This window comes from Cucurbita pepo, chromosome 10 (assembly GCF_057944985.1).
Source record: "Cucurbita pepo subsp. pepo isolate OVF chromosome 10, ASM5794498v1, whole genome shotgun sequence".
NCBI classification, from domain to species: Eukaryota; Viridiplantae; Streptophyta; class Magnoliopsida; order Cucurbitales; family Cucurbitaceae; genus Cucurbita; species Cucurbita pepo.
The window spans coordinates 12,564,348-12,590,929 of record NC_141807.1 but is presented as its reverse complement, the minus strand read 5'-3'; the positions used below and the strand labels follow the sequence as shown (position 1 = coordinate 12,590,929).

Sequence of the window (26,582 nt, the reverse complement as noted above, 5' to 3'; positions counted from 1 at the left end):
ATTCTAGCCAGCATATCTGATGTCTTGGCTAAGAAACACGATGTTATGGGTACTGCTAAAGAGATTATGGAATCTCTAAAAGGGATGTTTGGACAACCGTCCTTCTCCCTTAGACATGAAGCCATAAAATACATTTACAACTGCCGTATGAAAGAAGGGACCTCAGTTAGAGAACATGTCCTGGACATGATGGTCCATTTCAATGTGGCAGAAGAAAATGAAGCTGTCATTGATGAGAAGAGTCAAGTCAGTTTTATCATGATGTCTCTTCCGAAGAGCTTCTTCCAGTTCCGCACCAATGTGGTTATGAACAAAATAGAATATAACTTGACTGCTCTTCTCAATGAGCTACAGACTTATCAGTCCCTCTTAACAAACAAGGGACAAACAGGAGAAGCAAATGTTGCTATCTCCAAGAAATTACTACGAGGATCGTCCTCCAAAAATAAGTCTGGACCTTCAACTTCTAAAAGTGTTTTGATGAAGAAGAAGGGAAAAGGGAAAAATAAGATTCCTACTAACCGCAAGAACAAGGTTCAAAAAGTAGATAAAGGAAAATGTTTCCATTGCAACGAAAACGGGCACTGGAAGAGAAACTGCCCAAAATACCTTGCAGAGAAGAAAGCCGAAAAGACACAACAAGGTAAATATGATTTACTCGTTGTAGAAATGTGTTTAGTAGAGTATGACAACTCAACTTGGATACTAGATTCAGGGACGACTAATCATATTTGTTCTTTTTACCAGGAAACTAGCTCCTGGAGAATGCTTGCGGATGGCGAGATAACACTCAGGGTTGGAACAGGAGAGGTTGTCTCAGCAAGATCAGTAGGAAATTTAAAGTTGTTTTTTGGAGATAGATTCATTATATTAGATAATGTACTTTTTGTTCCTGGAATGAAAAGAAATCTAATATCCATCTCTTGTTTATTAGAACAGTTGTATAAAGTATCTTTTGAAATCAATGAAGTGTTCATTTGCAAAAGAGGTATTCATATTTGTTCTGCAAAACTAGAAAACAACTTATATATGTTAAAACCGAGCAAAACAAAAGCTATTTTAAATATTGAGATGTTTAAAACAGCTGAAACTCAAAATAAGCGACAAAAGATTTCTCCTAATACCTATCTTTGGCACTTAAGACTAGGCCACATTAATCTCAATAGGATTGAGAGATTGGTTAAAAGAGGACTTCTAAATAAGTTAGAAGACAATTCTTTACCTCCATGTGAGTCTTGTCTTGAGGGTAAAATGACTAAACGATCATTTTGCGAAAAAGGCTATAGAGCCAAAGAAACCTTAGAACTCGTGCATACAGATCTCTGTGGTCCAATGAATGTCAAAGCACGAGGAGGGTATGAATATTTCATCAGTTTTATTGATGATTATTCAAGGTATGGCTATCTTTACCTAATGCATCACAAGTCGGAAGCTCTTGAAAAATTCAGAGAGTATAAGACTGAGGTTGAGAATCTATTAGGTAAAACTATTAAAACACTTCGATCAGATCGAGGAGGAGAGTACATGGATTTAAGATTTCAGGACTATATGATAGAACATGGAATAAGGTCTCAACTCTCAGCCCCTGGTGTGCCTCAACAAAATGGTGTATCAGAAAGGAGAAATAGAACTCTATTGGACATGGTTCGGTCTATGATGAGTTTCGCTCAATTACCCGATCCGTTTTGGGGATATGCAGTGGAGACTGCTACATACATTTTGAACATGGTTCCTACTAAGAGTGTTTCAGAAACACCTTATGAGTTATGGAAAGGGCGTAAAGGTAGTTTACGTCACTTCAGAATTTGGGGATGTCCAGCACATGTGTTGTTGCAAAATCCCAAGAAATTAGAACGTCGTTCAAAATTATGTCTATTCGTAGGATACCCCAAAGAGACGAAAGGTGGTTTGTTTTATGATCCTCAAGAAAATAGAGTGTTTGTATCAACGAACGCTACATTCTTAGAGGAAGATCACGTAAGAAATCATCAACCTCGTAGCAAACTAGTATTAAGTGAGATTTCTAAAGAAGTTACTGATAAAACAACAAGAGTTGTTGATCAAGCTGGTCGTTCAACCAGAGTTGTTGATGGAGCTGACACTTCTGGTCAATCACATCCTTCTCAAAAGTTGAGAATGCCTCGACGTAGTGGGAGGGTTATAACTCAACCCGATCGTTACTTGGGTTTGATAGAAACTCAAGTCATCATACCTGATGATGGCGTTGAGGATCCATTGTCCTATAAACAGGCAATGAATGATGTTGATAGAGATCAGTGGATTAAAGCCATGAATCTTGAAATGGAGTCAATGTACTTCAATTCAGTCTGGGAACTTGTAGATCAACCAGATGGGGTAAAACCTATTGGTTGCAAATGGATCTATAAGAGAAAACGAGACCAAACCGGTAAGGTACAGACCTTTAAAGCAAGACTAGTAGCAAAGGGTTATACCCAAAGAGAGGGGGTGGACTATGAAGAAACCTTCTCACCTGTTGCTATGCTTAAATCAATTAGAATACTCTTGTCTATTGCCACATTTTATGATTATGAAATTTGGCAAATGGATGTTAAGACAGCTTTTCTAAACGGCGATCTTGAAGAGAGTATCTATATGGCTCAACCAGAGGGGTTCATTGAACAGGATCACGAGCAAAGGGTTTGCAAGCTTAAAAGATCCATTTATGGGTTGAAGCAAGCATCTCGATCCTGGAACATAAAGTTTGATACTGCGATCAAATCTTATGGCTTTAAACAGAATGTTGACGAACCTTGTGTTTATAAAAGGATAGTCAACTCTACAGTAGCTTTCCTGGTGTTGTACGTTGACGATATCCTACTAATTGGAAATGATGTGGGAATTCTGACTGACATTAAGCATTGGCTGGCGACACAATTCCAAATGAAAGATTTGGGTGAGGCTCAGTTTGTTCTTGGAATCCAAATTGTTCGAAATCGCAAGAACAAAACACTAGCTTTGTCTCAAGCATCGTACATCGACAAAATGTTGATTCGATATAAGATGCAGGACTCCAAGAAAGGATTATTACCTTTCAGGCATGGAGTTCATTTGTCGAAGGAACAAAGTCCTAAGACACCTCAAGAAGTTGAGGATATGAAACACATTCCCTATGCATCAGCGGTCGGTAGTCTGATGTATGCTATGCTATGTACCCGACCCGACATATGCTATGCTGTGGGAATTGTCAGCAGATATCAGTCCAATCCGGGACGTACTCATTGGACTGCCGTTAAGAATATCCTCAAGTATCTTAGGAGAACGAGGGACTATATGCTAATGTACGGTGCTAAGGATCTGATCCTTACAGGGTACACTGACTCAGATTTTCAGACCGATGTAGATACAAGGAAATCGACATCAGGATCTGTCTTCACTCTGAACGGAGGAGCAGTAATATGGAGAAGCATAAAGCAAGGTTGCATTGCTGATTCCACCATGGAGGCTGAGTATGTTGCTGCTTGTGAAGCAGCGAAAGAAGCTGTATGGCTTAGGAAGTTCTTAACTGATTTGGAAGTCGTTCCAAATATGCATCTTCCCGTCACTCTTTATTGTGATAACAGTGGAGCAGTTGCAAATTCAAAAGAACCAAGAAGCCATAAGCGAGGAAAACATATTGAGCGCAAATATCATCTCATAAGGGAGATTGTGCAACGAGGAGATGTGATCGTCACACAGATAGCTTCAGAACACAACATTGCTGATCCATTTACAAAGCCCCTCACGGCTAAAGTGTTTGAAGGGCACCTAGTGAGTCTAGGACTACGAGTTATGTAATCTAGGGCAAGTGGGAGAAAAGGCATGAGTATGTGATGCCCTAGTTTATATCATATACTCATGCCTTTTCTCCCACTTGCCCTAGATTACATAACTCGTAGTCCTAGACTCACTAGGTGCCCTAGTTTATTGTATTTCTCTCTACTCAACGTTATAAAACCCCACTAGAGTTTTAGTCCAAGTGGGAGTTTGTTGGGTTTTATGTCCTAAAACTCATAGTTTGTAAACAAAGATATATTCTATTTTCAATAAAGTTATTATTGTTGTTTATTCAGAAAAAATTGTTATTGAATAAAGTGAACTTTACGATCATTAATCTAAATCCAATAAACTAAGAACTCTGGCTATAGTATGACTACTTGAACTATATGTAGAGACATAAGAGTGGATCAAGTTCAAGTATATAGTCAAAATGATCTATAGTATAAGGATAAGGCTGAGTACCTTATTCTGGGGACACTATGGATGCGGCCCACTTTTGTATATGATATAAACAATGCGATCACTAAATTGTGCATGTGGAGACATGTGAGTGGGGGCGTCCTATGCAATGAGTATTGCATAAGATCGGACCATGAAGAAAACCACTCTCACTTTATAAAGTCGTTTACTGTTGAGACTGATTTTCTTTTCATTCGATAACCTAGGTAACTCGGTTTTAATCCTGAGCTAACCATGAACTCCTGTTTATTCGGAATTATCCTTAGATTTGCATGGGTGAGAGTGGCTCTAGTTCGCCGACTCAACAGGCCTCCCATTTCAGGGGTAAGACTGGGTGAATGGCTGGGGACGTGGGGTGCAAGACGGAATTCACTCCTACCCACTTTTAGGGATAGAAGAAAGGTAGTTCCCTTAAGCACTGACTCCAGGTCTTGAACAAGGGGCCCCACCCTCTCATTGGCCTGAGAGGGATTCGGTTTACTGGTTGGACCACAAACCAATTGTTTATTAGAGGATCAGTGAGACATAAGGAACAAGAAGTAACTTCAGGGGTAAAACGGTAAATTGACCCAGCTCTAGTTACGAACAACCTGTGAAGGATCGACTTACTAATCATGGTTATATCAGATGGACAGAAATATATCTATAGTGAGGGGAGTGCAACTACTAGGCTATAGTGGAGTGTCCTAGTAGTTAACGAATGTTGGTTAACCAGGTTAATGAGTTTAATCGGTTAATCTTGAATCGTTGGAGCCCATGATCTATAGGTCCATTAGGTCCCTCTGCTAGCTCATATCGGACTAAACCATAGAACAGTGTGACGAGTGAGTTCGAAGTGTTCGAATTCAAATTAGGGAATATGCGTTACATATATACGATATATTTAACCGCAATTTTATTTTATTTACGAAATAAACGAAAAGAGAGAATCTGAGATATTTAAATAAGATTTAAATATCTTAATCAATTATGTGTCGGAATTGACTGGGATTGGCATTTGAATTAATATTAAATATTAATTAAATAGTTTAATTAATTATTTAATGTTACTTTAATTTGAAATTCATTATTCAAATTAATTGTTGAATTAAAATGAAGAAAGTCAAAATGTTGACTTTCATCTAATGGAAAAATCATGTTAGTGGAATTTTGAGGTGTCAAAATTTGGTTTAACCAAACTTGCATGTTTGCCAAATAAACCCCACAAGTTTGAGTGGAATTTTGAGTGTCAAAATTTGGTTAACTCAAACATGCATGCTTGCCACATAATCTCAAACATTTGAGTGGAATTTTAAGTGTCAAGATTTGGTGATCTCAAGTTTGCATGAACATGCAAACTTGACTCTTTAAATAGAGTGATCATGATACTTGGAAGGAATTCTTCATCTTGATGAAAAACCTCTCACAAGCACTCTCTTTCACGTATACAAAATCCCTCCCAAGTTTAGTCACTCACCGGATTCCACAATCCCGTTCTAAGGCCGGAGAATAGTGGAGAAGACACTAGTGGTGGTTCGAAATCGGTTCGTGAGGCAAAAGGAGTTTGAACTACAAAAGGTTAGTATTTAAACTCATTAAGTTTTAATACTTATGAACATGCTAGTCATTTACAATAATTGATGTTCTAAAAGTGCCTAAGATCCAAATTGCTTCCGCATGTGTTATATTAACACCATCACCCACTCCACTTACGACACAACGGATTGTATTCCCCGGAGGCGCATCGTATGAAAAAGAGAAATACTCAGGATTCATTCTCTCTCCTTCACCGGATTGAACTGTAAGAAAAGAAGAAGAAAGAAGAATTATCAATCACCTTCTTTCACGATTCATGATCGTTCACTCAATCAATCACTTGTCCCTTCTTGAACGGTAAAGCTATTTTAGGTCTCTTTGCTTTCCTTTGATTCTGCTGGAAATACCCCTTATTAATTCTCCTCAACCGACACCCTTTGATGGAAGAGGTCATTTTCGAGTCAAGATTCAACTCAAGACAAGAAAGGAGACTAAAGGGAGACTCCAGCAAGACAAGAGACTGAACAGTGTGAAAGAAGAATCATCATCATCTCATTCACTGAAAGAAGAAGAAAATGAAAGAAAAAGGGAAAGTCAAGAGGAAAGAAGAATGATCCTCTCCCTATCGGTCTCACGGCCTCGCCCCTGAACTCCGAAACCTATTGATTCAAGCACTCGGAAAGCTATTCTTTCACTCTGTCTTCGTCTTCGCTCCTTTTCCTATTGATAGGATTCTTTAACTCTTTGACTCTCGCTCCTTCCTGTAAGAAAGACTCCAGAGTTTACGAACTTCTCTCTCTCCTTCCCCTGCTTCACCTATTTATTCAATAATTACTCAGGAAAGCCACTAATGAATTGACTCATTCTCTCTGATTTCCCAAGGTAAAGCTCATTCACCTATTTATTCTTGAACGGTAAACTAAGACGAAAGAAAAGAGATTCATTGGACTTAACTCCTTCCCCTTATACTTGATTACCTGACCTATACCTATTTCCTATTTCTTCTTTCTTTCACTGTAACAACCTGGGTGATTGATTGTGTGTGTGTCTCGCAGCTTCGCACCTTTCCGATTAATTATCTTGAACCTATTTATTGGTCTCTTTTCTTTCCCTATGGGTTGAACAGCTGAGCACCTGAACCTATTTATTCAAACACTAATCTTGATCCTCTACCTACTTATTAATGATCAATCACTCCTTCACTCCTACACCTATCTGAAAGAAAGAAGGAAATGGAAGATGAATGAGACTGTAAACAAAGACTCTCGATTCATGAGACTTTACAGTGTAAGGGAGACAAGACTCTTTCACTCTTTTTCCTTACAGGACCATTGATTATGAAATTGATACTAGACGACTGTCAAGTTTCATTTTTTAGGTAATGCGAAAGAGACAGAACAGGAAGATGAATGAGACTCAACAAGATTCATTCTCCTTTGACTGATTGAACTCGTAAACTATCTGCTTCTCTCCCTCACCGGAACCTTCTTTCACTCCTACACCTCTTGGTCGAGCAGCCTTCGCTCCCCTGGGCTTCTTGATCTGATCCTTGATTGAGCTTACTCTCCTGTAAACAAATGAAAGTATGTTCGCTTCGGACCTTCCTTCACCTATTTATTCTTGAACAGTAAAGAAGGGAAAGGCGAAAGAAGAATGAGAGTTTACAGGCAGGAAGGAAAGACTCAAGATTCATCATCGTTCATGTCCCTTCACTCTTTCACTCGGCAGCTGAGGATTGAATTGACTCTCTCTCCCTGATTGAACTAACTGTAAAAGAGAAATACTAAAGATTATCCTGAACCTATCTATTTCTTCTTTATTAACTGATCTTGATCCTCTCTCTACTTACTCCTATTAATTCTCCTTCAGCTTTTCTTTTCCTCTACTCTCTGACCTGACCTTCTTTCTGTAGGTCAAGCTATTACCTGATCCTGCCCCTCTATCTCCCTGAGCTACGCTACTTCACCACCTATTGATTCTTGAACAGTAAACTCAGTAAAGCGGTGATCAGCTCCTCTCCTTTGTTACGTGGTTGTTTGTATTTCATGATTCAACTTCTATCTTCAATATCTTTTTCTTCTTCTACAGTGGAGTAAAGAAGAGAAAGAACTCCGGAACCTTCCCTGATTGAACAAGGTCAAGCTAAATTCATTCAATCCTGAACCTGACGAGAATGAAAGAAGAATCAGATATTCCCTTTATATTTACAGTCGAGTAAAGAAAAGAAGAAAGTCAAGATTGAGTAAGATGCGCAGAATCAGATATTCCTTCTCCTCCTGATGGAACTCCTTTCCCTGTCGGTAAAGCTGCTTCGCTTATTCGCCTCGTAAACTCGGTCTCACAGCTTGAGCTCCTTCACCTCCCCTGTGGGTAAAGGGGCTTCGCTCATGAACCGTAACCTTCCTTCACCTTCAAACACCGGAACCTGCCGAGAAAGAAAGATTAGCTCATTCACCTGAACCGGAACCTAGTTACTGTGTTTAGAGAAGAGAGTCAATTCCTTGCATGCAGCTCCCGTCCCGCTCCTCTCCTTCTTTGTTACAATTAGAACTAGCTAGAAGGAAAAGAGAATGAATTGATTTAAATGAAAGAGTAAGTAAAGAAGCTCCTTAAGAAAGAAATAAGAAAGAAAGAAAGAGAGATAACTAACTCCTGCCCCTACGATATTGATTCCCTGACCGACTGACTACTCAAGTAAAGAGGAAAGAAGAGAGTTTACGGGACAGGCTAGGCTAGGCTGGGCTGGCTTGAACTGCTTGCTTGTTGCTTGCTGGGTTGGAAGGAACAGAACAGGCAGGTGGCAGGAAGACTCACTCAACTAAAGCTGAATTAGAGTGAACAGTCAGTCTCGACTCAACTCCTTATGAGAAAGAGTTTATGGGACAGGCAGTACTATTACTTCTTTCTCCTTTCTTGCTTGCTTGCCTGCTGGGTTGGAAGGAACTTGCTTACCTGCTTGCCTGCTGGGTTGGAAGGACAGAGAGAGACTGACCAGGAAGGAAAGAAAGAGAGACAATTGTAAGAAAGATAACTCCTTCCCTCCCCCCTAAGAGAGAGAACTAATAATTAGTATCTATAGATAACTAATACCCTGTCCGTCCCCCTAATACGATATTGATTCTTGAACTCAGGTGGGTTTTACTAGGTCAAAAAGCGTCAAGAAGAACCTTTGACTCTATCTACTCCTTATGAATGAGAGTGAACGAACTGAACTCAATGAGGGAGAGGAAAGAGACTGAACTACTTCACCAGAAGAAGAAGAAGAAGAGAATGAAAGAACAGGAAGAGAAGCGCCTGAACCGGAAGAAGAAGAATGAGAGAGAGATCCTTTACTGTCTTTGAATAAATGAATGAGTTAGCTGCTTTTCTCGACTGAACCGATATGACCTGAACTACTTCACCTACTTATTAATGATCAAGAACAGTAAGGAAAGAATAACCTCTTGATTATGGATCCTTCACCGTAACCTATTCATTGTCGTTCTCTTCTCTTTGATTGAATTGGATTCCGCTTTCAAGACTCAACCAAATGAAAGAAAGATTTGCTCACTCCGCTTCGAGTCGAGTTGCTTTGCTCATGAGCCTGCCCCGGAACCGTAACAGTAAACACCCAATTCCTTATTCATTCTGGTTCACCTATCCTTTCGAAAGCAAGACAAGAACAAGATGAATGAGAAGACTTCCCTTCGCTCCTTCCCCTTTACTCCTTCACTCCTCTCCCTTTGGTCTCACTGTTTCACTCCTTCGCTTTATTTTGTCTCACAGTTTCACTCCTCTCCCTTTGGTCGAGCAGTTTCACTCCTTCGCTTTATTTTGTCTCACAGTTTCACTCCTCCCCCTTTGGTCGAGCAGTTTCACTCCTTGTTCCCTTCTTTAACTCTTTCAAAAGCTGGTGTTGGTTACCTCCTCTCTGTCTTAGCCGGCCGAGCTAGCTTTCTTTCTTTTATTCCTTCCCCCTGATGGAACTCTGTAACTAAAGACTCTTTCTGAATTAGACTGATTCACCCATTGCCTGAACAGTAAAAGATAAAGACTCCTTCCTATTAATTCTCCTTAGCAGCTTTGAAAGACACTCTTCAAATGAAAGAAAGATTAGCTCATTCGCCCTTCGGTCTCACAATTCCATTGCCTTCCCCCGAACCTATTTATGAATAGTAACCTCATTAACCTTCTTGCTTTCACTCCTGACCCATTATCTATTTACCTTCCGATTCGTCAGACAGAACTACTAACACCGATATTCCCTTCCCTGAATCGATATGACCTGACTGACTGACCCTTTACCTATCTCCAACTCATTCACCTTCTTCCGTAACCTTATTCCCGGAGCTACTTCTCCTTTACAGTTCAGGGAAAGAAAAGAAGAAAGCGGAACTCTGGAAGGAAAGACTAAACTCCTACTCCTACTCCTACTGATTGAGCTCTGTAAACTGCTGAACTCGGATATGAAATCAATCCATCCTTTTCCTATTTCTTTTCTTTCACTCCTCGTCTCGCTGCTTGGCCCCTTGACCTTCTATTCCCTGAAGCGGCACAAGTCAATCCGGGAGAGGAAAGAGACTGAACCTTCACTCTTTTACTCGACAGTAAACAAAGGGATGTAAGAGAATGCTGCGGCTGAACCTGATACTCTCTTCTATTCTATTCTTTGCACTCAGTAATAAATAGGTTAAAGCATGTTACTTTACGGTCTCACAATTCCATTGCCTTCGCCTGTCGGCCGCTGCTGCAGCTAATTCATTTACATTTACTCTCTACTGTAGATTAAGTAGATTAATTGGAACTGCTGGCCCTGGACTATGACTTCTGAACCTTCACCCTTCGCTCCTTGCCATTCACCTCTCGGTTGAACAATTCTATTTCCTTTTCCTCTACAACTAGGCTTGGATTAGAATGATGTTGGTGTGCTTTTAGCTCATTCACCTTTCTTTGACTTTATGACCTGAACTGATGAACAGGCAGGGTAAACTGGCCGATTCATTCTCCGATTCCTGATTGAAGAGTAAACGTAAACTAAGACGAACTTCAACCCTCTCCCTTTGGTCTCGCGGTTGAACCTCTTCGCCCTACGGGTCTCAGGTCTTCGCCCCTCTCCTTAACTTAACTCCTTGTTCCCTTCTTTCCTCTCCCTATTGATTCACTGTAAACGAAGAGAAGAAAGAGCAGCGAATGAACAATTTACTCCATAACCTTATACGACCCGATACTTCCCTTCTTTCATCACTGTCACCTCCTTCCCCTGTCCAAGCATATGAAATCCGGATTGAACTGTAAAAGATCAATACTCAAGATTCCTTCTCCGATTCTTTCTTTCCTTCCTTTTCCATGAGAGTCAATTCATTAATTAGCTACTGAACCTCTGGGTAAAGCAATTCCATTTCCTGCCCCGATATGCCCCTCTCTTATCTTTTACAGTTCAGGAAGGGAGACAAGAGAAAGACTCCTGATCCTACTTCTTCTTTCACGAGGTAAACTCAATAACTACTGAACCTGAACACCTTCCCTGATTACTTTAGTCATGAAATCCTGAACCGATATTCCCTTTTTCCCTTATGACTGAAATCCTCCCTTTTAGAGTCTCGCTACTTACTCAGGAACGGGAACTGTAAGAAAAGAAGAAGAAGTGAATTCGACAGAACTACTGAACGAACCTGATTTCCCTCCTCTCCCTATTGGTCTCGCTACTGACTCTGGAACCTCTTCTCGTCGAGCTTCTTGCTTTCACTCTTGAGACTTCCCTTCGCTACTTCTGCTTTACAGTTCTAGAATGAATTAGTAGCTTTGAAAGACGAAACCGAAAAAGAGCTAGCTACTTCACCTGAACCGGACCCGCGTCAGTAGAGACTGAAAGAAGGTAGACGAAAGAAGAAGACGACTTTACAGTTCAAGAAAGAAGGGAAAGAGAAGGGAGACTCAACTCCTTATTCATGATCCTGTAAGTACCATTAATGAAGAAATTCTATCCAACATAGGGGTAAAACATTAAAAGAGCTTTTTCCCTAACAGCTGAAGCTTCAAGAAAAGAAATTCTATCCCATATGACTGTCAAAGTTCGTAAGACCTTTTTCCCTAATAGCTGGAGCTTCAAGAAAAGAAATTCTATCCTCCCCCCTATTTTGAGGGATAAAAGAGTCCATTTTCCCTGATTTCCCTCTGGAACTCGACTATAAACACTCAAAAAACTAGAATGATCCTATCCTCTCCCTATTTTTAGGGATCAAAGTCTATCTTTACCCTATTTTTCGGGATCAAATCGATGCTTTACCCTATTTTTCGGGATAAAAAGCTATCCCCCCCCCCCCCCCGTATTTTTGGGGATCAAATGGATGCTTTACCCTATTTTTGGGGCTATTTTCCTTGATTTCACTCTTTCACTCTCCTGTAAACACTCAAAAAACTAGAATGATCCTATCCTCTGTCTATTTTTAGGGATAAAAGTCTACCCTTCCCTTATTTTTAGGGATAAAATCTAGTAAAGGTAATTAATAAGTCAATCCTTCAGATGAATGAGAGTGAACTGTCAGTCAATCCTCAACATTCTTTCTCTTCGACTTCAAACACTCTTTTCTTTTCCTCTCCTGTAAACACTATCGATTCATTCGAGTTCACTGTCAGTAAATCCGAAAGATTCCTTCTTTCACTCTTTCACTCGGTCTCGCTGTTTCACCCCTCTCCCTCTCTCTTTGGCTAGTTGGCTAGTTGCGCGATAAGCGGGAAAGCATACCAGGCAGGGAAAGAAAGGCTGCTCGATCTCCTGTAAGGCCAACCCTCAACGCCAAGCTCACCAGGCAATGCTATAAGTCCGATAGAAGTCCAAGGTTTCGTCTACTACGGACCAGGAAGCTCTTGGAGGAGCTAACTGTTAGGATCGATACCAGTTGTTAGGATCGCACAACAACGCACACGCTCGATCTAGATGAACACAAAGAGAAGGATAGAGAGAAGTTGCAAGGAGAACTCTGGCTAAAAGGATTTTTTATTGATGACTTCAGGCATGTACAACAAGAGAGTACAGAGAATAGAAAAGTACATTTAAGAGCTTTACTGGACGGGATATATATATGGTTCAGTCTACTAAATATAGCTTTACCAGATTTAACCATCTACTATATATAGCTATGTACCATATATAGCTTTACCGGATATAGCCATTGACCAAGCTATAAATACAGGGAGCAGACTCCATAACTCAACAATTCTCCCACTTGGAGACTGATCCTACACCATACCAATTAGGGCTTTGCATAGCTTTAATTTTCCAACATCAACACATTTTGTCAACATGTCTGCTGGATTCTTTGCACCCTCTATCTTCTCCAAACACATATCGCCTTCTTCCACTAACCTGCGAGTGAAATGGTACCGTCTTCTAATGTGTTTTGTTCTTGAATGATAGACTGGGTTTTTCACCAACTGTATGGCACTCTGACTATCTGTATAAAGGATCTTCTTGCACTGCTTCCGGCCTAATTCTTCTAGATAGTCTGTCATCCATATCATCTCCTTTCCAGCTTCAGCTATGGCCATGTACTCAGCTTCAGTAGATGAAAGAGCAACGCATTTCTGAAGCTTAGACATCCAACTCACTGCTGTTCCATCTATAGTGTAGATATACCCAGATGTGCTCTTGCTGGAGTCTACATCTCCACTCAGATCAGCATCCACAAAACCTTGCAGAACTACTTTGCCATTTCCATAACAAAGTGTAGTATTGGATGTACCTCTCAGATATCTTAGAAGCCACTTCACAGCTTCCCAATGTTCCTTCCCTGGATTTGCCATGTACTTGCTAACAACTCCCACTGCATGTGTTATGTCAGGTCTAGTGCAGACCATAGCATACATCAAACTCCCAACTGCAGAAGCGTACGGAACTGATGCCATGTGCTCACGTTCCTCAACTGTCTTGGGAGATTGCCCCTTTGACAATTTAATATGATTTGCCAAGGGGGTAGTCCTGGGTTTAGCGTTATTCATCTTGAATTTGGACAACACCTTCTCAATGTACTGCTCTTGGGATAGATTTAATGTGCCAGCAGATCTATCTCGAGAAATCCTCATCCCAAGGATCTGCTTCGCTGCACCTAAATCTTTCATCTCAAATACTGAAGACAAGCTTGCCTTCAGGTGGTTTATCTCCCTCATACTTGATCCAGCAATTAGTATATCATCCACATACAGGAGTAGAAACACATAAGAATCAGTGTATTTCTTGAGGTAGCAACACTGATCCTTTTCACTTCTGTGGAAACCACTCTTGCTCATGAAGGAGTCAAACTTCTTGTACCATTGTCTCGGTGCTTGTTTCAGTCCATACAAGCTCTTATTGAGCTTACACACCATGTGCTCCTTGCTTGGAGCTGCAAATCCTTCGGGTTGTTGCATATAGATCTCCTCGTCTAGATCTCCATGTAAAAATGCCGTTTTTACATCCATTTGCTCAAGGTGCAAATTCTCCGATGCAACAATACTCAGTAGAATTCGGATAGTAGTTAATTTCACAACTGGAGAAAAGATCTCAGCATAATCAATGCCTTTTCTTTGTGAATATCCTTTAACTACTAACCGAGCCTTAAACCTCCTTCTGCCATCTGGTTCAACCTTGATTTTGAACACCCATTTGTTCAACAGAGCTCTCTTTCCTGTAGGCAACTCAGTCAGCACCCACGTATTATTCCTTTCAAGTGAGCTCATCTCATCATCCATGGCTTGCTCCCACTTAGTTGAATCTTCCACTTGTAGGGCCTCATCAAAGGACTCTGGTTCTCCTTCGTCAGTCAGCAACAGATAGTGTAATGAGGTTGAATATCTGTCTGGTGCTCTGGTAGTTCTGGATGATCTTCTCAACACCTGTTCAGGTGCAACTTGCTCCACGTCTGGTTCTTCAGCAATAGGATCAGCCACGTCTGGTTCTTCAGCAATAGGATCAGGAGTTTCTTGAGCTTCTGTTGTACCATCACTGTGTGAATTTTCTTGCCACTCAAATTCAACTCCCACTTGCTTCGTAGTCTCAGAGTTTATCTTCTCTCTGTCCTTGTACATGACATTTTCATCAAAGGTCACATCACAGTGTCTTAGGATCTTCATATTTTTCTCATCCCAAAACCTATACCCGAACATGTCAGAGCCATAGCCTATGAAGTAGCATTTCACAGCCTTAGCATCAAGCTTATCTCTCTTCTCTGGATCAACATGAACATATGCAGTACAGCCAAAGGTTCTCAAGTGAGAGTACTTGAGTTCTTTTCCTGTCCATACTTCTTCGGGCAATTTGAACTTCAAGGGTACTGACGGCCCTCTATTAATCAAATATGCTGCTGTGTTCACAGCATCAGCCCAGAATGCCTTTGGCAATCCAGAATGAATCCTCATGCTTCTTGCTCGCTCATTCAAGGTTCTGTTCATCCTTTCTGCAATACCATTTTGTCTTGCCTTACCGGGAATTGTTCTTATTAATCTAATTCCCTCAGCTGCACAAAATGTTATAAACTCTGATTTGTTGTACTCTCCTCCATTGTCAGACCTCAGGCATTTGATCTTCAAGCCGGTCTGATTTTCAACTTCAGCTTTCCACTTCTTGAAGGTGGTAAACACATCTGACTTATGTTTCAGAAAGTAAACCCATACCTTCCTGCTGAAGTCATCGATGAAGGTGACGTAGTACCTTGATCCACCAAGTGATGAAACTGGAGATGGTCCCCAGACGTCTGTATGGACCATTTCCAACCGCACTTTCTTCGGTTCTCTGGCAGCCTTTGTGAAACTAACTCGTTTCTGTTTGCCCATAACGCAGCTCTCACAAAGACCCATATCAACAGATTTTAAGCCGTCTAAAGCTCCTTTCGCAGTGAGCATCTTCATTCCTTTGACGCTCATATGTCCAAGTCTATTGTGCCATAGACTTGAATTGGAAGCACTCTCAGCAGCAGCAGTCATGTTTATACACTCTGCAGTAGTGTATAAGGTTCCAGATTTTGTGCCACGCGCAACAACCATGGCCCCCTTCACAATCTTCCAGGAACTCTTTCCAAACTCTGCTGCATAGCCTGTGCTATCCAACTGACCAATAGAGATCAGGTTCTTCTTGAGACCAGGAATGTATCTGACATCTTGTAATGTCCATTGATTTCCTGCTGGAGTTTGTATGGAGACATCTCCCTTTCCTTCAATCTCCAAGGTTTTATTGTCGGCAAGATACACCTTCCCGAAATTTCCTGATTTGAAATTTCGAAACAATTCCTTACTTGGAGACGAATGGAACGATGCACCTGAATCCAAAATCCAGGATTCAGCTGGGCTATCCACACTAAGGATTAAAACGTCCTCAGCATCTTCTGTTGTGTATATAGAATCATCATCATCTTCAGATTTATGATTCTGCTTCTTCTTTAGCTTTGTACAATCTGTCCGAAAGTGTCCTTTTCCCCCACAGCTCCAACACGTTACGTTGGGTTTGTTTGGAGATTTTCCCCGGTTCTTTGATTTTGAACGCCCATGTTTGTTTGAGCTCTTTGATTTGCTTCTTCCCCTTCGATCAACACTGAGAGCATTGCCTGATGAATCTCCAGTTTCCCGTTTGCGAATACTTTCGCTGAGAACTACATCTCGAATTTCATCAAACTTCAGTTTATCAGATCCTCGGGAACTGCTGATTGCGGCAACAACAGTATCCCATGACTCGGGTAAGGATGACATCAAAATCAACGCTTTAATTTCATCTTCGAAATTAATTTCCACCGAACCCAGTTGACTTATGATCATATTGAATTCATTTATATGATCCGCAACACGTCCACCTTCAGACATCTGTAGATTGAACAATCTACGCATCAAATACACCTTGTTCATAGCCGACGGTTTTTCATACATATTTGACAGCGCCTTCATCAGATCTGACGTTGTCTTCTCCTTGATGATGTTAAACGCCACGTTTCTGGATAGCGTCAACCGGATCATCCCTAAGGCTTGTCGATCCTTGAGCTTCCACTGTTCCGTGGTCATGGTATCCGGCTTCACCCCCAACAGAGGTTCGTGAAGATCTTTCTGGTACAGATAATCTTCAATCTGCATCTTCCAGAAACCGAAATCGGATCCATCGAACTTCTCAATTCCAATCTTTGAACTTTCCATCTTCACAGATCGTGGTGAATTTTGCCTTGCTCTGATACCAGTTGTTAGGATCGATACCAGTTGTTAGGATCGCACAACAACGCACACGCTCGATCTAGATGAACACAAAGAGAAGGATAGAGAGAAGTTGCAAGGAGAACTCTGGCTAAAAGGATTTTTTATTGATGACTTCAGGCATGTACAACAAGAGAGTACAGAGAATAGAAAAGTACATTTAAGAGCTTTACTGGACGGGATATATATATGGTTCAGTCTACTAAATATAGCTTTACCAGATTTAACCATCTACTATATATAGCTATGTACCATATATAGCTTTACCGGATATAGCCATTGACCAAGCTATAAATACAGGGAGCAGACTCCATAACTCAACACTAACACGAAATGAGAAATACATGGATTACGGCAACATTCGCAACTACGAAAGTGCACTAAACCTAGTAGAGATCTTCGACCTAACGATAATGGAACTTCAAGCCCATTTAATCAATCTGCTTTGTACCTTATTGTTGACCGAACCGGATGCACGCCAGGCCCAAATTCTCTCTCAGTCACCCGGAGACGAAAGGCAGATCCGAAGTTTACGAATCGAAGAGAAAGCTGAGTTCTAGTTCTACACGCTTTGATTTTCACTGAGCTTGCCTACGGTACTTTATTCAGGATGTGCAACAATACGGTCATCTCTCAGCCGTGTATAGAGAATTCCTTTCTCATTTCCTTGGCGGATAACAAAATGAAATAGCTTCCCGCCCATCTTATGAGTCCATTCTTGTCTTGTTGGTTTGTTGTACTATTCTGTACCTCTCTCGATTGATAGAAAGACGTTCGGGAGCTGGGAGGGCCTATCGTGAGGGAACTTTCCTTTTCCCGGTAGGCGAAGGTAAAGCGGGAGCTGCGTATGTCCACGGTGATCAAGGCGGAGCGACTCCTTCTTTAAAAGAGGTTGGTTTGTTTTCTCGAAACTGTTATATCTGCTTTCGTTAAAGAAAAAATAGGAGTTCTTGGTTTGTCCGATGTCGATTCGTATGGCAATGCGGACTCGACTCAGGATGAGGATTCCGCTTTTCATACTGCTGGAGCCGAAAGAGCTGGTAAGCTATCTCGCTAAACGAAAGGAGCACGTACGGGTTGACCTTGTTACAAGGGGCGGGGGCCAGCCAAAGAAGGTCAGTCGGACTCGGTTAGGACCCTTGATCCGGTTCAGCTAGGTTCTTCCATGCGAGAATGTCTGCATATCGGTATCCTCTTCAGGACCGGTTGCTTCCTCTTTTTGTTTATACGTTTGGAGAAACCTAATAAGTATACGTTTGGAGAACCCTGCTAAGCCCGCCTTTCTTACCCGGTGTGATTCAATCTTTCAGCTCAAACTTTCCTATCGTCGGAATAAGAGTAAGTACTCTTACCTTTTCCTTTTCTTGCCCGAGCCAAGGGATCATTCAGTTTCTACCAAAAAGTTCGCTATCTAGTTAGTTGCCGTAATCGAATGTCTTTCTCATTCGACATTCTCTCTTACCAAGCTCTCGTACTCGCCAGGGTTGAGGAGACAGTCCGTGAGCTAATTGGGCTTCGAGATTGCGTGTGAAAAGAGCTCGCTCCGGTTCTGGTGAAGGAAAGGGTCTGATCTCTTTCATTGGAGCACATTGATGCCGAAGGAGTCTTCGGAACCGGTGGAGAGGCTATGATGATTTCAGGCTATTCAAATAGCATGACTGATACCACAAAGAAAGAAAGGGTATCTAAGTCACACCAGTGGAATAGCTTTTTCATAATAATTATCTCGATATATGATACCAAAACCCTGCCTGATGACTGATAAGGTCAGGGGAAAGACAAAAGAATGACAGACAATTCTACGTGTGATAGAAAAGGAGATCATCCTCTTTATCAAGGTGACAGGATTCGAACCTATGGCCCTCTGTACCCAAAACAGATGCGCTGACCAGACTGCGCTACACCTCGTCTCACCCCCCCCCCGGAGCATATGGATCTACCCAATCGATGAACACTCAAACCAAACTCGCCCATTTTGGCACAGGGACGCGAGAACCAATCCGAGTAATCTACAGCTTTGTTTATCAAATCTACTTGTTTTGTGCTTCCTCTTTCATTTTCATTTCCAAATCAGGTCCCGGCTACGTGTCCTTTGGACCCTTTGCTTAGAAGTGGATTCGAACCACTGACACAAGGATTTTCAGTCCTTTGCTCTAACCAGCTGAGCTACCTGAACCCCTTTCCTAAAGTCTGTTTTCTTCAAAGAATACGCCCTACCTTACCACTTGACTAGTAAAAGCCCTTTACTCAAAGAAAGAGTAGTTAGGGCTTGATTTGCTTCTTCGTCAAGCTTTCGAGTCTTGAAACTGCCGCCTAATCTCCCAACACAAAAACCGAGAGACGCCCAGGGACTGAACAACCGGAGGGAGCTTGCTTCTCGAAAGAGGATAGGCCGGTCAAACAAAAACAAGGTGCAACGGGCTCTCCCTACGCTCCTAGTCACTAAGTTGTGCTATTCCGTCCTCGGCTCCACCAAGACTTTCTCTCACGCACGTAATTTTGCCCGCTACCGGTCCTAGATCCAAATTCATACCCTAGTGGTTTACCAGGCATGACAGACAGTTGGAGCTTTGATTGTAAACCCACCCTGTCTTTACCTACCCACCGCCCTTGTCTTAACACGATGCTCCTACTTCCTCTCAATTCAAGGAAGATTCCCAATACATCTACGATCAATTCAATTAAGCGAATCTTCTCACTAACTTCTCTTTCTTAGTAGACAGGGTAGAGAATGAATGTGCTTGGGAGTCCCTTACAACATTAGGAAAACAATTCAATCCCAGGGTAGAAGAGAACAAGAAAAGCTCGTACCAACAAGGAACAATCCTTTTTGGGGAAGGACTCAGGCACGCAGCTCTTTATAGATTCGGAGCACGAACTTGTTCTGGTGTCCATTCATTCAATTAACATCGGTACAGGAGGCAGTCTCCCGCGCGCTTGGGACAAGATTGGTAAGCATACATACCTAGCTCAGCCATTAGAGTTAGAGTCCATTCACGGTTAACTTACCACCAACGAAGAATTTCTCGTCCCTAGGATATGTAGATTCATTAGTGACCTTAGCTTGGTTCAACAAGTCAGGTGTAGATTTGATAGTGAGAAAGGCAAGGGCTGCGAGAATGACCGCGGAGAACAAGGCTCGAGAGACAGACCTACTATTCCAACCCAATGAAGGCGACGTCTCACTACTACCAGTACGAATTGCGTTGATTCCACCCCTACACTACCAACCAAATAAGGCAAGGTCTCATGGTGGCAAAGAAAAAGAGGAAGCGCTCTTGTTGCGTGGACCCCATAATCAAGAAAGATGGAACGAACACAAGAGGCTCAGTAGCAAGCCGTCTCATAGTCACCACTTGTCTGTCGTTTCAAGCATTCAAAACAAGCAGAAAAATAATATACCCTTGTTCTATGCCCAATTCAGCAGCTCGAAGTTTGTTTACTAGAGGTACGAGAGGAGGGAGATCTACTGATAAGGCGGCCCCTTGGTGACATTTCTTTTCTGTACCAAAACCATATGTCTCGGGACCACAAGGCGAAGACAAAAGGAGGGCATTTACCAGCGGAAGAGCGCTATACGTTAAACATTTATCAGCGACAGCGGAAAGAAGACCAATAAGGTGGGGAAGGCTCAGTCCCTCAAAGCGTACGGGAAGGGTCGGCGTTGGCAGAAAGAGGCGAAGCCGAGAAAGAAGCGTGTCCGATACGGGTTTCGGTAGTGGTAGTGATCTACTTGATCTGGTAAGCTTAGGTTAGTGGAGTTGTAAGTTAATCTCGACAGGTTGAAAAGCTTCAAGCTTACAAAACAAGACCTAAGGAGTTTGGAGCCTTTGAGTTCTCCGCCGGTAATGGGAAGACTTCCCCATTGGAATGGTATCCGCTCGAGGAGCCTGTCCATGCCTGCTTATCCAGACCAAACAGCAACCTTTGGGCCTTCGGGCTGAGGCTCAAGGCGGGAATCAAGGGTATGGGTTCAAGGCTGCTCTACTTACTGGGAATGGGATCCGGCACATGACGAATGGGACCCCCTGGCATATGAGATGTGGATGATGGAGCTGCTTGCTGCTGGTCTTTTATACGCGGACGCAGAATCCATTAACTAGACACCATATTAGAAAATGAATGGCTAATTTGCTGCTTGGCCCATCCCTTTCATAATCGCAGCGCAGAGCAACAAGCCACAAGAGAGGCATTGCTCGCTTCCCGCTTGCAAACAGAAACTCCATCTTCAGCCCTTATCCCGAGTAGAGGAGCAGCGCTTCCTGATTCAATTGCTTGATTCACTGGGCTAAACCTTCGACACCAGCACTGGATTTGCACAAAGAGAAAGACAAGACCGTCTAGCAAAGCCCTTATTGTCCAATCCAAACCTACTACCCTCCTGCCTATTCTGTAACAAGAGCATTCGATGCTTCCTGTACTGCTCGAAGGGTCAGCCCCGGGGCGGAACTCCCTCACCCTCTACATTTTGCTGAGCTGCATGTGGTGCAGCCAGGTTAGGTAGGGAAGATGATGCCTCATATATCTGGGTTGCCATAATAATTATTAATCCACGACCCACTCCACGAGAACTCACTGGATAGGTCGAATGGTGATGGCAGAGGAAGCCCCGGCCCCGTCCCCACACTCAAGACTAGCGGGAATAAGGGGAGGGGGGCAAAACCATCATACCTACGAGAGAGAGAATACACCTAGATGCGAATCCAAGAAACGAATAAAGAAATGCTAAATCACAACAAGATATACATCAGAAGTACACGTTGAAGGCCTTACTTCTCTTTCAAATGAAAAGAATAACGACGAAAGAGAAAGATGCAGCTGAGAATAATTATTCCAAACATCATTCTCTTCGGGCGTCTTTGGCCTTGTTACGAAATGGGCGAGGGCTGGTCCTGCCTAAGGTATACATTGGATAGTGGCTTACAGAACGGCCGGATGGATAAAAGGAGGAGATAAAGGATCTGACTGAATCATGGCCACATTAGAAAGCATGTAATGTGGGTTAAGAGGTAGCCAGGCTAGAAGAATAGAAAGAATTTGACCTTTGAAAAACAAACTCTTATAAAGAAAGTAGGAGCTATTGCGGCCCCAGTGAAAGAAGGTGAAGGAGTTGTTAGGATCGATACCAATTGTTAGGATCGCACAACAACGCACACGCTCGATCTAGATGAACACAAAGAGAAGGATAGAGAGAAGTTGCAAGGAGAACTCTGGCTAAAAGGATTTTTTTATTGATGACTTCAGGCATGTACAACAAGAGAGTACAGAGAATAGAAAAGTACATTTAAGAGCTTTACTGGACGGGATATATATATGGTTCAGTCTACTAAATATAGCTTTACCAGATTTAACCATCTACTATATATAGCTATGTACCATATATAGCTTTACCGGATATAGCCATTGACCAAGCTATAAATACAGGGAGCAGACTCCATAACTCAACAATTCTCCCACTTGGAGACTGATCCTACACCATACCAATTAGGGCTTTGCATAGCTTTAATTTTCCAACATCAACACATTTTGTCAACATGTCTGCTGGATTCTTTGCACCCTCTATCTTCTCCAAACACATATCGCCTTCTTCCACTAACCTGCGAGTGAAATGGTACCGTCTTCTAATGTGTTTTGTTCTTGAATGATAGACTGGGTTTTTCACCAACTGTATGGCACTCTGACTATCTGTATAAAGGATCTTCTTGCACTGCTTCCGGCCTAATTCTTCTAGATAGTCTGTCATCCATATCATCTCCTTTCCAGCTTCAGCTATGGTCACGTACTCAGCTTCAGTAGATGAAAGAGCAACGCATTTCTGAAGCTTAGACATCCAACTCACTGCTGTTCCATCTATAGTGTAGATATACCCAGATGTGCTCTTGCTGGAGTCTACATCTCCACTCAGATCAGCATCCACAAAACCTTGCAGAACTACTTTGCCATTGCCATAACAAAGTGTAGTATTGGATGTACCTCTCAGATATCTTAGAAGCCACTTCACAGCTTCCCAATGTTCCTTCCCTGGATTTGCCATGTACTTGCTAACAACTCCCACTGCATGTGTTATGTCAGGTCTAGTGCAGACCATAGCATACATCAAACTCCCAACTGCAGAAGCGTACGGAACTGATGCCATGTGCTCACGTTCCTCAACTGTCTTGGGAGATTGCCCCTTTGACAAATTAATATGATTTGCCAAGGGGGTAGTCCTGGGTTTAGCATTATTCATCTTGAATTTGGACAACACCTTCTCAATGTACTGCTCTTGGGATAGATTTAATGTGCCAGCAGATCTATCTCGAGAAATCCTCATCCCAAGGATCTGCTTCGCTGCACCTAAATCTTTCATCTCAAATACTGAAGACAAGCTTGCCTTCAGGTGGTTTATCTCCCTCATACTTGATCCAGCAATTAGTATATCATCCACATACAGGAGTAGAAACACATAAGAATCAGTGTATTTCTTGAGGTAGCAACACTGATCCTTTTCACTTCTGTGGAAACCACTCTTGCTCATGAAGGAGTCAAACTTCTTGTACCATTGTCTCGGTGCTTGTTTCAGTCCATACAAGCTCTTATTGAGCTTACACACCATGTGCTCCTTGCTTGGAGCTGCAAATCCTTCGGGTTGTTGCATATAGATCTCCTCGTCTAGATCTCCATGTAAAAATGCCGTTTTTACATCCATTTGCTCAAGGTGCAAATTCTCCGATGCAACAATACTCAGTAGAATTCGGATAGTAGTTAATTTCACAACTGGAGAAAAGATCTCAGCATAATCAATGCCTTTTCTTTGTGAATATCCTTTAACTACTAACCGAGCCTTAAACCTCCTTCTGCCATCTGGTTCAACCTTGATTTTGAACACCCATTTGTTCAACAGAGCTCTCTTTCCTGTAGGCAACTCAGTCAGCACCCACGTATTATTCCTTTCAAGTGAGCTCATCTCATCATCCATGGCTTGCTCCCACTTAGTTGAATCTTCCACTTGTAGGGCCTCATCAAAGGACTCTGGTTCTCCTTCGTCAGTCAGCAACAGATAGTGTAATGAGGTTGAATATCTGTCTGGTGCTCTGGTAGTTCTGGATGATCTTCTCAACACCTGTTCAGGTGCAACTTGCTCCACGTCTGGTTCTTCAGCAATAGGATCAGCCACGTCTGGTTCTTCAGCAATAGGATCAGGAGTTTCTTGAGCTTCTGTTGTACCATCACTGTGTGAATTTTCTTGCCACTCAAATTCAACTCCCACTTGCTTCGTAGTCTCAGAGTTTATCTTCTCTCTGTCCTTGTACATGACATTTTCATCAAAGGTCACATCACAGTGTCTTAGGATCTTCATATTTTTCTCATCCCAAAACCTATACCCGAACATGTCAGAGCCATAGCCTATGAAGTAGCATTTCACAGCCTTAGCATCAAGCTTATCTCTCTTCTCTGGATCAACATGAACATATGCAGTACAGCCAAAGGTTCTCAAGTGAGAGTACTTGAGTTCTTTTCCTGTCCATACTTCTTCGGGCAATTTGAACTTCAAGGGTACTGACGGCCCTCTATTAATCAAATATGCTGCTGTGTTCACAGCATCAGCCCAGAATGCCTTTGGCAATCCAGAATGAATCCTCATGCTTCTTGCTCGCTCATTCAAGGTTCTGTTCATCCTTTCTGCAATACCATTTTGTCGTGCCTTACCGGGAATTGTTCTTATTAATCTAATTCCCTCAGCTGCACAAAATGTTATAAACTCTGATTTGTTGTACTCTCCTCCATTGTCAGACCTCAGGCATTTGATCTTCAAGCCGATCTGATTTTCAACTTCAGCTTTCCACTTCTTGAAGGTGGTAAACACATCTGACTTATGTTTCAGAAAGTAAACCCATACCTTCCTGCTGAAGTCATCGATGAAGGTGACGTAGTACCTTGATCCACCAAGTGATGAAACTGGAGATGGTCCCCAGACGTCTGTATGGACCATTTCCAACCGCACTTTCTTCGGTTCTCTGGCAGCCTTTGTGAAACTAACTCGTTTCTGTTTGCCCATAACGCAGCTCTCACAAAGACCCATATCAACAGATTTTAAGCCTTCTAAAGCTCCTTTCGCAGTGAGCATCTTCATTCCTTTGACGCTCATATGTCCAAGTCTATTGTGCCATAGACTTGAATTGGAAGCACTCTCAGCAGCAGCAGTCATGTTTATACACTCTGCAGTAGTGTATAAGGTTCCAGATTTTGTGCCACGCGCAACAACCATGGCGCCCTTCACAATCTTCCAGGAACTCTTTCCAAACTCTGCTGCATAGCCTGTGCTATCCAACTGACCAATAGAGATCAGGTTCTTCTTGAGACCAGGAATGTATCTGACATCTTGTAATGTCCATTGATTTCCTGCTGGAGTTTGTATGGAGACATCTCCCTTTCCTTCAATCTCCAAGGTTTTATTGTCGGCAAGATACACCTTCCCGAAATTTCCTGATTTGAAATTTCGAAACAATTCCTTACTTGGAGACGAATGGAACGATGCACCTGAATCCAAAATCCAGGATTCAGCTGGGCTATCCACACTAAGGATTAAAACGTCCTCAGCATCTTCTGTTGTGTATATAGAATCATCATCATCTTCAGATTTATGATTCTGCTTCTTCTTTAGCTTTGTACAATCTGTCCGAAAGTGTCCTTTTCCCCCACAGCTCCAACACGTTACGTTGGGTTTGTTTGGAGATTTTCCCCGGTTCTTTGATTTTGAACGCCCATGTTTGTTTGAGCTCTTTGATTTGCTTCTTCCCCTTCGATCAACACTGAGAGCATTGCCTGATGAATCTCCAGTTTCCCGTTTGCGAATACTTTCGCTGAGAACTACATCTCGAATTTCATCAAACTTCAGTTTATCAGATCCTCGGGAACTGCTGATTGCGGCAACAACAGTATCCCATGACTCGGGTAAGGATGACATCAAAATCAACGCTTTAATTTCATCTTCGAAATTAATTTCCACCGAACCCAGTTGACTTATGATCATATTGAATTCATTTATATGATCCGCAACACGTCCACCTTCAGACATCTGTAGATTGAACAATCTACGCATCAAATACACCTTGTTCATAGCCGACGGTTTTTCATACATATTTGACAGCGCCTTCATCAGATCTGACGTTGTCTTCTCCTTGATGATGTTAAACGCCACGTTTCTGGATAGCGTCAACCGGATCATCCCTAAGGCTTGTCGATCCTTGAGCTTCCACTGTTCCGTGGTCATGGTATCCGGCTTCACCCCCAACAGAGGTTCGTGAAGATCTTTCTGGTACAGATAATCTTCAATCTGCATCTTCCAGAAACCGAAATCGGATCCATCAAACTTCTCAATTCCAATCTTTGAACTTTCCATCTTCACAGATCGTGGTGAATTTTGCCTTGCTCTGATACCAGTTGTTAGGATCGATACCAATTGTTAGGATCGCACAACAACGCACACGCTCGATCTAGATGAACACAAAGAGAAGGATAGAGAGAAGTTGCAAGGAGAACTCTGGCTAAAAGGATTTTTTTATTGATGACTTCAGGCATGTACAACAAGAGAGTACAGAGAATAGAAAAGTACATTTAAGAGCTTTACTGGACGGGATATATATATGGTTCAGTCTACTAAATAT

The 26,582-nt window shown here is 42.1% G+C and overlaps 2 non-coding genes across 2 annotated transcripts; both read right to left on the bottom strand.

Moving 5' to 3' along the window:
- Positions 1-18,768: 18,768 nt before the first annotated feature.
- Positions 18,769-18,843, bottom strand: TRNAP-UGG (transfer RNA proline (anticodon UGG)). The gene has a single exon. It is a non-coding gene; the product is annotated as a tRNA-Pro (tRNA).
- A 194-nt stretch (positions 18,844-19,037) lies between these two features.
- TRNAF-GAA (transfer RNA phenylalanine (anticodon GAA)) lies at positions 19,038-19,111 on the bottom strand. Its single transcript has one exon. It is a non-coding gene; the product is annotated as a tRNA-Phe (tRNA).
- Between the last annotated feature and the right edge of the window lie 7,471 nt (positions 19,112-26,582).